Source organism: Rana temporaria, chromosome 1, assembly GCF_905171775.1.
Source record: "Rana temporaria chromosome 1, aRanTem1.1, whole genome shotgun sequence".
NCBI lineage: Eukaryota > Metazoa > Chordata > Amphibia > Anura > Ranidae > Rana > Rana temporaria.
In genome coordinates this window covers 297,057,708-297,072,078 of record NC_053489.1, presented here as the reverse complement: position 1 = coordinate 297,072,078, position 14,371 = coordinate 297,057,708, and positions in this window count along the sequence as shown.

The window sequence follows — 14,371 nt, the reverse complement described above, 5'->3', positions numbered from 1 at the left end:
TGGAGCCCCTCAAGCTGAATAGGTGGAGACCCTAGGTGACAACTACTACATTTTATGATCCTGCAATCCAGTCTCACCTGCCAAACCTCTAACTGTAATTTTTCACCAGGGCATGTCATTGTATTGTTACAGTATGTACTGTATATAATTCACTATGAAAGTCACTATTTGCTGCATATTATAGCATATAGCTAAAGTTCTCTGTTGAACTGGTATGTTGGGTGACATTTGTGTGTATAAAACTCCATCACAGTCTAAAGGTCATAACAGAGATAACCCTATACATCTGTATATTACCCTGTAAGCTGCTTAGCTTAGTGATTCCTAGGGAAGTAAGACTGAATAAATGTTTCCTCCTGCCTGCAGAAAATTTATGACATCATTGTACCAATATTCTTTAGATAAGAGCTTGAGGAAATGGGGCTAAGCATTATTACATATTTTTTTATTGAAATTTTTGTAAGTGTACAGGTATGCAAGTACAGTAATGAAATGCAATAAACAATATAGAAATGGCAATGTATTGAAATTGAACATTAAACATGTAATAGGCGAGCACCTCTCATGGTGCGTGCATTCCCGTTTGAGACTATACTGGTAGTAAGTTGTGTAAGTAACAAAATGCATATGTAACAGCAAGAATGGAGCTAAGAAGTGGAAGGAAGGAGGGGAGGAGGGGGTAGGGTAGAGGGGGGGAGAGCACCATCAGGAGATCATAGTATATGTCATGAAGTCATCAATTATTGTAATTGTTTGTGTACCAAAGGGTCCACGGATTCCAGAGGTTCATTAGATTAGTGGATGTGGATTTCCTTTGAGATAGGATAGTTTCATAGGTATATTGAGTTTGTACCAAGGTGACTACTTCTGTGAGTCTAGGGGCATCTTTCGTCTTACATTTTTTGGCAATCAAAAGTCTTGTTGCTAATAGAACATGAGTGGTCACAAGTCGGTGTTTCGGCAGCATTATTACATATTTTGAGCTCAAGAAATGCTTTTTTATATTTAAAGTTTAAGTTTAGCCTAAATTACAAGCATAAAATGGTTACCAGGGACATAACTTGCATTAAATAAGATGTGTCCCTTGTGTTGACTTTTCTTGTGTTATTGGAAATTTTTGTCTTTCCTAATTCACACCTCTTGGCCCATCCAGGGCAACGGGTGTTAATACAACTGAGGGGCAGTCAGGACCACTCATTTAGAGAGCTCAACTATGCATGCCCTTTCTGCCCCACTGTGTCATTCATAGAAGCTGTACTACAGCTTCTGAATGGCTCAGTATCTCTCAATGGAGGGGGTGGAGCTATTAATCACCTTCCTGTCCCCCATTCAGAAAATGGGTCATTCATAGAAGCTGTAGTACGGCTTCTATGAATGGCACACCGCAGCGAAAAGGGTGGGCAGAATCAAGATCTTTGAAGAGAGTTTCTTGACAATTTATTTTATTTACCCCTGCTGCATTGAAATATTTTGGTGGGAGAATAGGAAAGATAAAAATGTCTCCTTAACCAAGAAGAATCAGCACAAAGGACATATCATACTAAATTTAAGTTACTGTTTCCTTGTGCTGATTTTTATGTTTGTAAATTAGGCTAAACTTTAAGTACAGTACAGGTTGAAGGTAAAAACCTTTTGTATGCTGCTCTCCCCATACCCCCCCCAATACTCACCTAAGCCCCCTCTTGATCCAGCGATGCTGAGTTGCCTCAGCTTTCCTGGGTCTCTCTCTCTTCATTGGCTGAGACACAGCAGCAGGAGCTATTGGCTGCCACTGCATTCAATCACAGACAGTGAGCCAATGGGGTGAGAGTGGGGCACGGGGCTCAGTACAAGCGTGCAACAGTGCCCCCATAGCAAGCATCTTTCTACCAGGGGGGGGTAAAAAGCGGAGCACCGACAGGGGACCTGAGAAGAAGAGGATCAGGCCTGCTCTGTGCAAAACTATTACAGAGCACAGGTAAACATGACATGTTTGTTTAAAAAAAAAAAACTGAAACCTTTAATATAACTTAACGACATAGAACATGGTTTGGGACTTTGAATGAGGCATATAGACACATGCCTTCATCTCCGAAAATGGAAAAAGAAGAAGTTGGGACTTAAAATGAGATGCGATTTGATGCAAACAGTAGTAGTACTACTGTTTGCATCAAATCGCATCTCATTTAAAGTTTAATATAACTTAAAGCTTTAAATGTTCAGTTTTTAAATACTGTGGCTGTATAGTGTTTAATGACATGTGAAAAATGTATTCCTGCTGACTTGTAAAGTTCCTGGTAGATCTAGGTTAGTATTGTGAAATATAGTTCCAAGAAAAATGACAGAGATATTAAATTTAAATTCACAATTTGGAATTAAGTATTTACAGTGCATTGAAAAAGTCTCCATACCCCTTGAAATTTTCCACATTTTGTCATGTTAAAAAAAGCAGGGTTAGGTTATAATAAATATCCCAAGCTTTGAACATCTCATGGAGCACTGTTCAATCCATCATCTGAAAATGGAAAGAGTATGGTACAACTGCAAACCTACCAAGACATGGCTGTCCACCTAAACTAACATGCCGGGCAAGGAGAGCATTAATCAGAGCAGTCAGGAGGTCCATGTTAACTCTGGAGGAGCTGCAGGGATCCACAGTTCAGGTGGGAGAATCTCTCCACATGCACTCTACAAATGTAGTCTTTATGAAAGTGTGGAAAGAAGAAAGCCATTGTTGAAAGAAAGCCATAAGAAGTCCTGTTTGCAATTTGTGAGAAGCCATGTGGGGGACACAGGAAACATGTGGAAGAAGGTGCTTTGGTCAGATAAAACCAAAATTGACCTTTTTGGCCTAAAAGAAAAATGCTATGGCCCGGATTCACGTAGAATCGCGTATGTTTGTGCGGGCGTAACGTATCCTATTTACGTTACACCTGCGCAACTTTTACAGGCAAGTGCCATATTCTCAAACGAAAGTTGCGGCGGCGTAGCGTAAATAGGCCGGCGTAAGCCCGCCTAATTCAAATGTGGTAGATGTGGGCGTGTGTTATGTAAATTTTATGTGACCCCACGTAAATGACGCTTTTTACGAACGGCGCATGCGCCGTCCGTGAAAGTATCCCAGTGCGCATGCTCCAAATTAACCCGCAAGAAGCCAATGCTTTTGACGTGAACGTAAATGACGCCCAGCCCTATTCGCAAACGACTTACGCAAACAACGTAAAATTTTCAAAATTCGACGCGGGAACAACGTCCATACTTAAAGTGGAGTTCCACCCATAAATATAACATTACATCAGTAGTTTTAAAAAAATGTCATTAGTCCTTTACGAAAAATATATATTTTTTTAGATGTCTTCAAAGTGTTGTTGCTAGGCAGAATAGTTAATCTTCCCACTTCCTGCACCTAGGTGCTTAAGCTTCCTAACCTACACCGCACAGACTCCTGGGAATGTAGTGGGTGTAACTTTCCAGGAGTCTGTGCATTCCCCAGTCTCAAAGAATCATGTGACTTGGACAGCACAGGTGCTGAAACCTGATCTGACACTGCTTGTGCAGCACTGAGCATGTGCGAGGTCTGCAAGGCTGAAATCTAGAAAGTCATACAGTCTGGCTTCATGATGCCCACACTTAAGATGGCCCCAGTCAATTTCTATTTTATAAAGTGTCTGAATGCTGTAACAACCTAACAAAACGGACCTTCGTTTACAGACTAACTTTACTAGAATACATTAAGCTTGTGTATTACAGGGGTATTTATATTTAAAAAGTGAAATTGTGGCCGGAACTCCGCTTTAACATTGGCACGCCGCATCTACGCCTCATATAGCAGGGGTAACTTTACGCCGGGAAAAGCCTAACGTAAACGGCGTATCTGTACTGCGTCGGCCAGGTGTACGTTTGTGAATTGGCGTATCTAGCTGATTTACATATTTCTAGGCGTAAATCAGCGTACACGCCCCTAGCGGCCAGCGTAAATATGCAGTTAAGATACGACGGCTTAAGAGACTTACGCCGGTCGGATCTAATACAAATCTAAGCGTAACTGATTCTAAGAATCAGGCGCATAGATACGACGGCTCAGACTCAGAGTTACGACGGCGTATCTGGAGATACGCCGGCGTAACTCGTACGTGAATCCGGGCCTATGTGTTGCGGAAAATTAACACTGCACACCACCCTAAACACACCATCCGCACTATGAGCAATGGTGGTGGCAGCATTGTGTTGTGGGGATGCTTTTTTTCAACAGGGACAGGAAAGCTGGTCAGAGTTGATGGGAAGATGGATGGAGCCAAATACAGGGCGATGGTTCACCTTCCAGGAGGACAAAGACTCTAAACATTCAACCAAAGATACAATGTAATGGTTTAGATCAAAGCATATTCATGTGTTATGCCGCGTACACACGATCGGTCAAACCGATGAGACCAGTCTGATGGACCATTTTCATTGGTTAACCGATGAAGCTGACTGATGGTCAGTCGTGCCTACACACCATCGGTTAAAAAACCGATCGTGTCAGAACGCGGTGACGTAAAAAACAACGATGTGCTGAAAAAAAATGAAGTTCAATGCTTCCAAGCATGCATCAACTTGATTCTGAGCATGCCTGGATTTTTAACCGATGAACGTGCCTACAAACGATCGGTTTTGTTCTATCGGTTAGGTATCCATCGGTTAAATTTAAAACAAGATTTTGTTTTTTCAACCTATGGATAAATAACGGATGGGGCCCACACACGATCGGTTTGGTCCGATGAAAACGGTCCATCAGACTGTTCTCATCGGTTTGACCGATCATGTGTACGCGGCATTAGAATGGCCAGTCAAAGTCCAGACCTAAATCTATTTGAAACTCTGTGGCAAGACTTGAAAATTGCTGTTCACAGATGCTCTCCATCCAATCTGACAGAGCTTGAGCTACTTTGCAAAGAAGAATAGGCAAAAATGTCACTCTCTAGATGTGTAAAGCTGGTAGAGACATCCCAAAAAGACTTGCAGCTGTAATTGCAGTGAAAGGTGGTTCTACAAAGTATTGATTCAGGGAGGCTGAATACAAATGCACGCCACACTTTTCACATATTTATTTATAAAAATATTTGAAAACCATTTATCATTTTCCTTCCACTTCACAGTTATGTGCCACTTTGTGTTGGTCTATCACATATGAATACTTTTGTAAGGCACTGTATTTTCCTTTTCACGGCTGATAAAATCCCATATTCTGTTTTAATTCAACTGAATTTAATTGATCGTAAAGGAATTATTGAAACACAATAGTATAAAGATATGTCAACACCAAAAAACAATAAAAACCAGGCTCACACTCAAATTCACAAAAACCTATTATGAAAAATCGATCAATATGTTGTATATCCTAGGATTCACATATCACAAACCATATACATTTTTTTTGTATTGAAATTATTATGAATCGCCTAAAAATACAGCAAAACACAATAATAAAAAAAAAAACTTTGGCCAAAATATATTAAGGAAACTTGACCAGCCTCCCTCTCACATTATAGCTAAAGCTACATACAGTATATATCTATATATATAGATATATATTAGTATATGTAGGCCTTACAAAAGTATTCATACCCCCTTGACATTTTCCACATTTTGTCCTGTCACAACCAAAAACATAAATGTATTTTATTGGGATTTTATGTGATAGACCAACACAAAGTGGCACATAACTGTGAAGTGGAAGGAAAGTGATAAATGTTTTTTAAATATTTTTATAAAGAAATATGTGAAAAGTGTGGCGTGCATTTTTATTCAGCCTCCCTGAATCAATACTTTGTAGAACCGCCTTTTACTGCAATTACAGCTGCAAGTCTTTTTGAGATGTCTCTACCAGCTTTACACATCTAGAGAGTGACATTTTTGCCTATTCTTCTTTGCAAAATAGGTCAAGCTCTGTCAGATTGGATGGAGAGCATCTGTGAACAGCAATTTTCAAGTCTTGCCACAGATTCTCAAATAGATTTAGGTCTGAACTTTGACTGGCCATTCTAATGCCGGTCTGATGGACCGTTTTTATCGGACCAAACCGATCGTGTGTGGGCCCCATCGGTTATTTATCCATAGGTTAAAAAGAAGCAATCTTGTTTTTAATTTAACCATAAATCCATGCATGCTCAGAATCAAGTCGACGCATGCTTGGAAGCATTTAACTTCATTTTTTTCAGCACGTCGTTTTTTAGATCACCACGTTCTGACACAATCGTTTTTTTTAACCGATGGTGTGTAGGCACGACTGACCATCAGTCAGCTTCATCGGTTAACCGATGAAAACGGTCCATCAGACCATTCTCATCGGTTTGACCGATCGTGTGTACGCGGCATAACACATGAATATGCTTTGATCTAAACCATTCCATTGTAGCTTTGGTTGAATGTTTAGAGTCTTTGTCCTCCTGGAAGGTGAACCTTCGCCCTGTATTTGGCTCCATCCATCTTCCCATCAACTCTGACCAGCTTTCCTGTCCCTGTTGAAAAAAAGCATCCCCACAACACAATGCTGCCACCACCATTGCTCATGGTGCGGATGGTGTGTTTAGGGTGGTGTACAGTGTTAATTTTCCGCAACACATAGCGTTTTGCTTTTAGGCCAAAAAGGTCCATTTTGGTTTTATCTGACCAGAGAACCTTCTTCCACATGTTTCCTGTGTCCCCCACATGGCTTCTCACAAATTGCAACAGAACAGAACAATTCAACAGAACAATTTAGGAGAACATGTCCTTTAATAGCAACAACAAGGCATCAGATGAGCGACCTACATCTCCTGTTTTGTACTGTTCTCTCATACCACACTACCCTATACACTCACTTAATTGCTTGACAATAAACATATACCTGTAGATTCGTAAGTGGGCATGTATTCGTATTTCAGTGTATTCAAGCAGTGAAACTGCAGAAAAATTAAACATGTCTGTCTTAAGCCGCAGGACTGAACACAAGAAGAACATCTGCTCGGTTGTTTATAGTGAAAGTTGAAATGACAACGTACAAATAAGACATTACCATGAATAGAGATCATTTTGTAAATGGGTTTTAAACGTACTGCCTTTGAACCAAAATTGCAATCCGTTTGCTTCAGTCAGCAGAATATTAAAAAAGAGCTTTTAATCACACTGGGATAGCAAACAAACAGATTTTTTTTGCCATAAAACACCACATAATATATTTAGTGGCCTTATTAAACTGTTTTTAAGGAATTCTCTTGTGGCAAAATGTCTATTTAGTATGCCTGTAGAGATTTTTTGTAATTCCTGCAAACAAGGTTAATGGAATGAGTACTTCTGCTCTCTTTTCTTAGAAAGCATTATGTTTTGCTTTTATTTAAAATATTTTAAAGATATATACTGTAATTCAGAAGCATTATTACACCTAACACTAAAATTATTTGTTATTTATGATTGTTTTTTTATATTTAATATACACGATACGTTCATACTCCCTTTTACACAGCAGTACTGAGATCTATAGACTGGTGCACCCATGTTACACTGCTGCCATAACATAGACAAAGCTCAAGTCAAATGTTTCCCCTTAAACACTGCTCCTTTAAAAAGGGTGGGATTCCTGACAAAAATGTACATTATATATAATTGAGTTTAAGTTCATATTCTTACCAGCACATACAGCTACAGCTAATGAAGAAGTCTCTTCTTGGTACATCAGTGTGGACTTGGTGTTTTTCTTTTATTCTGAATATAATTATGTCTACCAATGGTGCAATACAACCAGTTTACTGATAATACTTCTGCTGGCTGTGCAAGGGAGGGTGATTGAGACCAGAACTCTTTGTTGTGGTACCTTATACGTTACAGATCTCATCCCCTCCTTTGGACCATATGAATTGTGAATAATTTAGAACAATAGCCATGGAAAAGGCACACTATTGATTATAGCTACAATTGTGTGAAAAAGTATTTGCCCCTTCCTGATTTTTATTTTTTATTTTTTGCATATTTCTCACACTTAAAGGGGAGGTTCACCCTATAAAAAAATTCTAACACTACATCCAGCCCAGTTCTGCATATAAAATTACACTGACCTTTTTTTTTTTTTTTGCCGTAGATAGCGCTTAGCCTTAGAATTCACCGCGGCTTCCGGGTAGGGAATCCCGCGGGAGTGGGCGTTCCTATTGACATGCCAATTGATTGACATGCTAAACGACGGCGCACACAGCGCGTCACGACTTCCCGAAGGAAGCTTGGGCCGGCTCGGCTCTATTTGGTGCCTGCGCACCGGCGCCAAATAGAGCCGAGCCGACCCGAGCTTCTTTCGGGAAGTCGTGACGCGATGTGTGTGCCGTCGTTTAGCATGTCAATCAATTTGCATGTCAATAGGAACGCCCACTCCCGCGGGATTCCCTAACTGGAAGCCGCGGTGAATTCTAAGGCTAAACGCTATCTACGGCGAAAAAAAAAAAAAGGTCAGTGTAATTTTATTTGCAGAACTGGGCTGGATGTAGTGTTAGAAATGTTTTATAGGGTGAACCTCCACTTTAAATGATTCAGATAATCAAACAAATTTTAATATTACACAAAGATAACCCGAGTAAATCCAAGATGCAGTTTTTAAATTGTTACTTAATTTATTAAGGGGAAAAAATCTGTTTAACCCTGCCTGGCCCTATGTGAAAAAGTAATTGCCCCCTCCCATGCTGACTCATGAATGAACTGTGATTAACCATATTTTTTTTAGAAAACGGAGTTAGATTTCACTTGCCACTCCCAGGCCTGATTACTGCCAGACCTGTTTAATCAAGAAATCACATAAATAGAAGCTGTCTGACAAAGTGAAGCACGCTAACAGATCACAAAAAGTCACACATCATACCACAATCAAAAAAAATCAAGAACAGATTAGAAACAGCTTACAAAAATGACTCCAAGAGCATGACAACGACTCAACCAGGAGGTCATAAAAGAATTTAGAACAACATCTAAAGAACTGCAAGCCTCACTTGCCTCAGGTAAGATCAGTGTTCATGATTCAACATTAAGAAAGAGACTGGGCAAAAATGGCATCCATGGGAGAGTTATAATGCCAAAGCCACTGCTGACCAAAAAGAACAAAAAGGCTCATCTCACATTTACCAAAAAACATCTTCATTATCTCCAAGACTTTTAGACAAATATTCTGTGGACTGATGCAACACAAATTTTACTTTTTGGAAGGTGTGCGTCCCGTTACATCTGGCATAAAATGAATACAGTATTTCATAACAAGAACATCATACCAACAGTCAGACAAGGTGGTGGCAGTTAGATGGTCTGGGGGTGCTTTGCAGCTTCAGGACCTGGACAACTTAACATAATTGATGGAACCATGAATTTTGAGCTCTACCAGAAAATCCCAAAGGAGAATGTCCGGTCATCAGTTTGTGACCTCAAGCTCAAATGCTCTTGGGTTATGAAGCAGAACAATGATCCGAAACACAACAGCAAGTCCACCTACAAATGGTTCGAACAAAGCAAAATGTAGGTTTTGGAGTGGCCTAGTCAAAGCCTAGACTTAAATCTAAATGAGATGCTGTATACAGACTTTACAAAGGCCGTTCATGCTGGAAAACCCTCCAATGTGGCTAAATTAAAACAATTCTGCAAAGAAGAGTGGGCCATAATTGCTCCAAAGCAATGTTAAAGACTCATTACCAGTTATCGCAAATGCTTGATTGCAGTTGTTGCCGCCAAGGGTGGCACAACCAGTTAACGGTAATAGTTTTAGGGGGCAATTACTTTTTCATAACAAGCCAGGCATGTTTGGAAAGCTTTTTTGCCTTAATAAATGAAACCATCATTTAAATACTGCATTTTGTATTTACTCTGGTTCTCTTTGTGTAATAATAAATTTGATGATTTGAGTCATTTAATTGTGACAAATATGCAAAAAAAAAAAAAAAAATCAGAAAGGGGCAAATACTTTTTCACACAATTGTATATTTACGGTGTGAGAGATTTGGAGTAGGACTTCACGTGATGGTTTCCTTCTTTGTGAACTGACACTATACAATAATAGCTGGCCCATGCTCCTGCTCCAGACCACTGTTAAGAACCAGGGCCAAATTAAGAACATCATGGGCCTGGTGCTGAGGATTTTGGCCTTTTGTTATAACAAATTAAATTAAAGAGAAAGAGGGAGGATGAGAGAGAAAGGGGGATGAGAGAGAGGATGTGCATGAGCATGCGTGGGAATAACATCAACGCAGCCCGGCCATGGCAAGTGACCAAAGGCACAGAACCCAAAAGGAAGACCAGGTAAAGCAGGTAAAGATGGAAGCGCCCAGGCCCCACCGGATTGAACATAGCGCAGCACTGGAGGGCTCAGTCTGACAGGTAAGTGTACCCTAAGTATGCTGTGCATACTAGTACATTATGGCATAACCTACCTCAGGGCCTGTAAAAAGTAGTAATGTTAGCAAAGTTTACTACCGCTTTATTATCACAGGATCCCAGGAGCCTCTCATGGGGCCCCCTACTGACCCGGTGACCCTAAGTGCATAGTTGCCAACATTTCAAAAATATTTTCAGGGACACAATTTTTATTGAGTTTGCATATTTTCCAACAGCAAAAGACCAACAAAACATACATGAAAAAAAAGGCACATTTTGTAATAAGTGGTTGGCAACAGGTGAACTATCCACGTACAGTGTGAAATAAAAGGAAACAGAGCTGATGTATAGGAAACAAATATGCAAAAAGCTGAGTATGGTCAAAACCGGGCAATGAAGTTAGCATCAAGGCTTCAATATTACCACTATGTTCGACTTAGTACTGAAACATATCAATAACAGTAACAAAAAAAAAAGAGAGAAGAGTAAAGAAAAGCTAGAAAGAGCCAAGAAGACGAGAAAAGGTAGGAAAGAGGAGAAGGGGGAAGGGCAGAAAAGGTTGGAAGGTAGAAAAAGAGAGGACAACCACTTGACCCAGGGCCTCCTCGCCACCTGGGGGCGCCAACCGTGCGTCAGCCAGCATTAGGGGCTTCCGGCTTGTCCCACAATTCCCATATTTGGTTGTGATTATCAAGGGTATCATTCAGGGAGGCTGTCATATATTCCATCCGCTTAACATCCCTAATACTGGAGTGCAACTCAAACAGAGAAGGAGGTTCCTTCCTTTTCTATTTCAGGACTACCAGGCATCTCCCGGCCGTTAGTACCTGGACTAAGAGTTCTTTCGAGGTTTTGGTACCAATGAAGTAATATTTTGTATTGGTTTTCTTGGTAAAGGGTACAGACAGAACTCCTAGGAGCCTGTGACCATATTATTTGCCATGTCTTCAAGGGTACATCCTCATCCAAGGCCTGCTACTACTTGCGCATATAAGCATGCCGAGGTGCATTTGGTGACATATCCGTAACCAGGATTTGGTAGGTGCACGATATCATACCTTTAGGGGACGAACCTTCTAAGCATATTTTCTCAAACTCGGTTAGGGGGGAAAATTGTAAATTTGGCGCCAGAGACTGCGCAAAATGGCAAATTTGAAGGAAGCTAAAGAAGGCCTGTCTAGGTAGATCGAAGGCGTCTTTCAGATCCTGGAAGGACCTCAGGATTCTGGTTCTGGTATCCACCAATTGACCTTACCGATACAAGGCCCTACTGATCCAAAAGGAGGTGACCAGGGAGGTGGTGGAGGTGAGCGGGTATGTCGATTTGGCACGTCGCCATAGCGTCCGTAACAGTGCCATCGGCCCTAATAGTTGGGACCTACCGAGAGGCACATCTGTACTCCATAGCATGGAGTTGGGATGGGTGGAGGCCAACCACAGCTTCTCTATTTGTGTCCATCTATTGTATGCGTGAAGGGTACACCAAGAAGCTACCGGGCACAACTGAGCTGCCAGGTAGTACTTGGCTATGTTGGGAAAGGCAAGACCGGCTTGGCCGCGGGGGGCGTACAATATTGATCTAGCAATCCTGTGCCTCTTCTAATTTAAAAAAAACCTGAGCAAGTCACCCTGAAGGGATCTGAAATGCATGGCTGGAATAGGGATAGGAATGGTCTCACAGAGATAGAGGCGTTTAGGTAGGATCGCTATCTTAATGGTCACCAGACGATCAAAGAGAGATAGCTTTAAGGTTTTCCATTTTTCTAGGGAGACCTTAATAGACTTATATAGTGGAGGGAAGTTATCTTTGTATAGGGGTTCAAAAGAGGGCGTAAGATGGACACCTAGGTATTTTAGGATGGACGTCTTCCATGTGTAGTTAAATGATTGGGAGAGGGGAGGTAAAGTCTGAGGGGTCATGTTAAGGGGGAGGGCTTCTGTCTTAGAATTATTAATCTTATAACCTGAAAGAGTGCTGTAGCGATCTAATTCTACATGTAAATTCGGAAGTGAGATAAGGGGCTGGACATCTTAAAGTCCCTAGTACGGACCGGGATGCCGTAAATGTTTGGATTCTGTCTAATATGAGCTGCTAGGGGCTCGATACATAGGTCATAGAGGAGAGGGGATAGCGGGCAGCCCTGTTGCGTCCCGTTGGAGATAGGTAAAGTGGACGAGGAGGCAAACTGAGTCCTGACTAAGGTCAAAGGGGATGAGTACAGATGAGTGATGGCTTATAGGAAGGGGCCCTTTATACCGGCTCGGCGGAGAGTAGCAAAGAGGAAAGGCCAAACCAGCCTGTCAAAAGCTTTTTCCGTGTCGAGGCTCAAATGCCTCGCTACCTCCACAAGGTCAATTACTCTCCGAGTATTGTCCCCAGCCTGTCGGAGGGGGATGAACCCCACCTGATCTTTATGGATCAGCGACGGCATAAAGTCATTCAATCTGTTAGCTAGTATCTCAGTAAAAATCTTTAAGTCAGCATTCAAAAGTGCAATCTGTCTGTAGTTCGAGCACAAAGTAAGATCTTTTCCTGGCTTAGGGATCATTGTGAGAAAAGAGGTCTGCATGTCCCTCGGGATTGGTGTGTTAGTCATAAAGGAGTATATATAATAGAGGTATGGTAGACCTTCAGGTCCAGGGGCCTTGTTATTCGGGAGAGATTTAACCATGTCAACTACTTCTTCTTCGGAGATAGGGGAGTTAAGGCTAGTAAGGGCGGAAGGGGAAAGAGTTGGAAGGTCACAGTCTGCTAGGTAGGAGTGGATGGCCTGGGATAAATCAGGAAGGGGAAGAGCTGAGCAATGTTAGATGGATGGGAGTGGAGAGTGCCATTTGCGTCTTTAATAGATGTGGGTGAGTTGTCCTGGAGTTGTCTTGCTAGGAGGGTGTGCGACTAATTAGCCTTGTCATAAAAGGATTGGCGCAGTCGGAGAAGGGCTTTCTTTTTTTTCCCCAGGTCTATGTCTCGCAGACTGGTCCTAGTGCTCACTAGTGCCCTCAGCGTACGCAGGGAGGGGGATGACAGTAAGCGTATCTCCAGCTGACGAAGCCGGTCCAGCAACAGTCGTCTGGCTTCATTGTTATTGGGTTTTAGGGCAGAAGAGAGTGATATGCACTGACCACGGAAAACTGCTTTATGGTCTTCCCATAAGGAGGCAGATGCGACCTCAGGGGAATTGTTTTCGGCGAAGTACCGCTTCAAAGTTTGTTCCAATTCGATTTTGGAGAGATCATGCTTAAGCAGGAACTCATTTAGACGCCAGTGACAGACTCGAAAGGATCCAGGAGAGAGTGCTAAGGAGAGTTTAATCGGAGCGTGGTCCGACCAAGCGATTGCTTGGATATCCGAGCCAGTACAGGCTCTCAGGGTTGGGGCATTAACAAAAAAAAAGTCAAGACGCAAATGGGATTTGTAGGGGTGGGAGTAAAAGGTGAATTGCTTAGTTGATGGATATGTGGTGCGCCAGGCATCAAATAAGGAGTATTTCCTAGTTAATTGGTGGAAAAGGGTGGATTTCCTATCAGCAGCTAGGGAGGATTTTCCTGGACCCATTAAGAGCCTATCTAGACTTGGGGAGTAGGTCAAATTAAAGTCTCCTCCTATAACCAGATATTGATGGGGGGCTGCAAATAGGCGTTTATATGCTTTGGATAAAAAGGAGTGCTGGTTAACGTTTGGGGCATAAATATTACATAGAGTAAGGATGGCACCCTTCCAAGAGCCTCGGAGAATAAGATAGTGGCCCATAGGGTCTGCATACAGGGATTGCAATTGAAAGGGGGATCCCTGTTTAAAGAGGATCACTACGCCTGCCTGTTTGGTGGAAGTGCTTGAGAGCAAACGCCATAGAGCCTGATTTAGCAAGGTGCATCTCCTGGATAAAGATAATGTCCGCTACGGACCATTTAAACTCACGGAGGGCCAAATTAAGCTTTATATTGGAGTTGAGGCCTTTCACGTTTAACGACAGAATGTCAATCATGGTGCATACAGAAATAAGAGACGTGTTTGCTTACCTATCCTAGAAGGCAA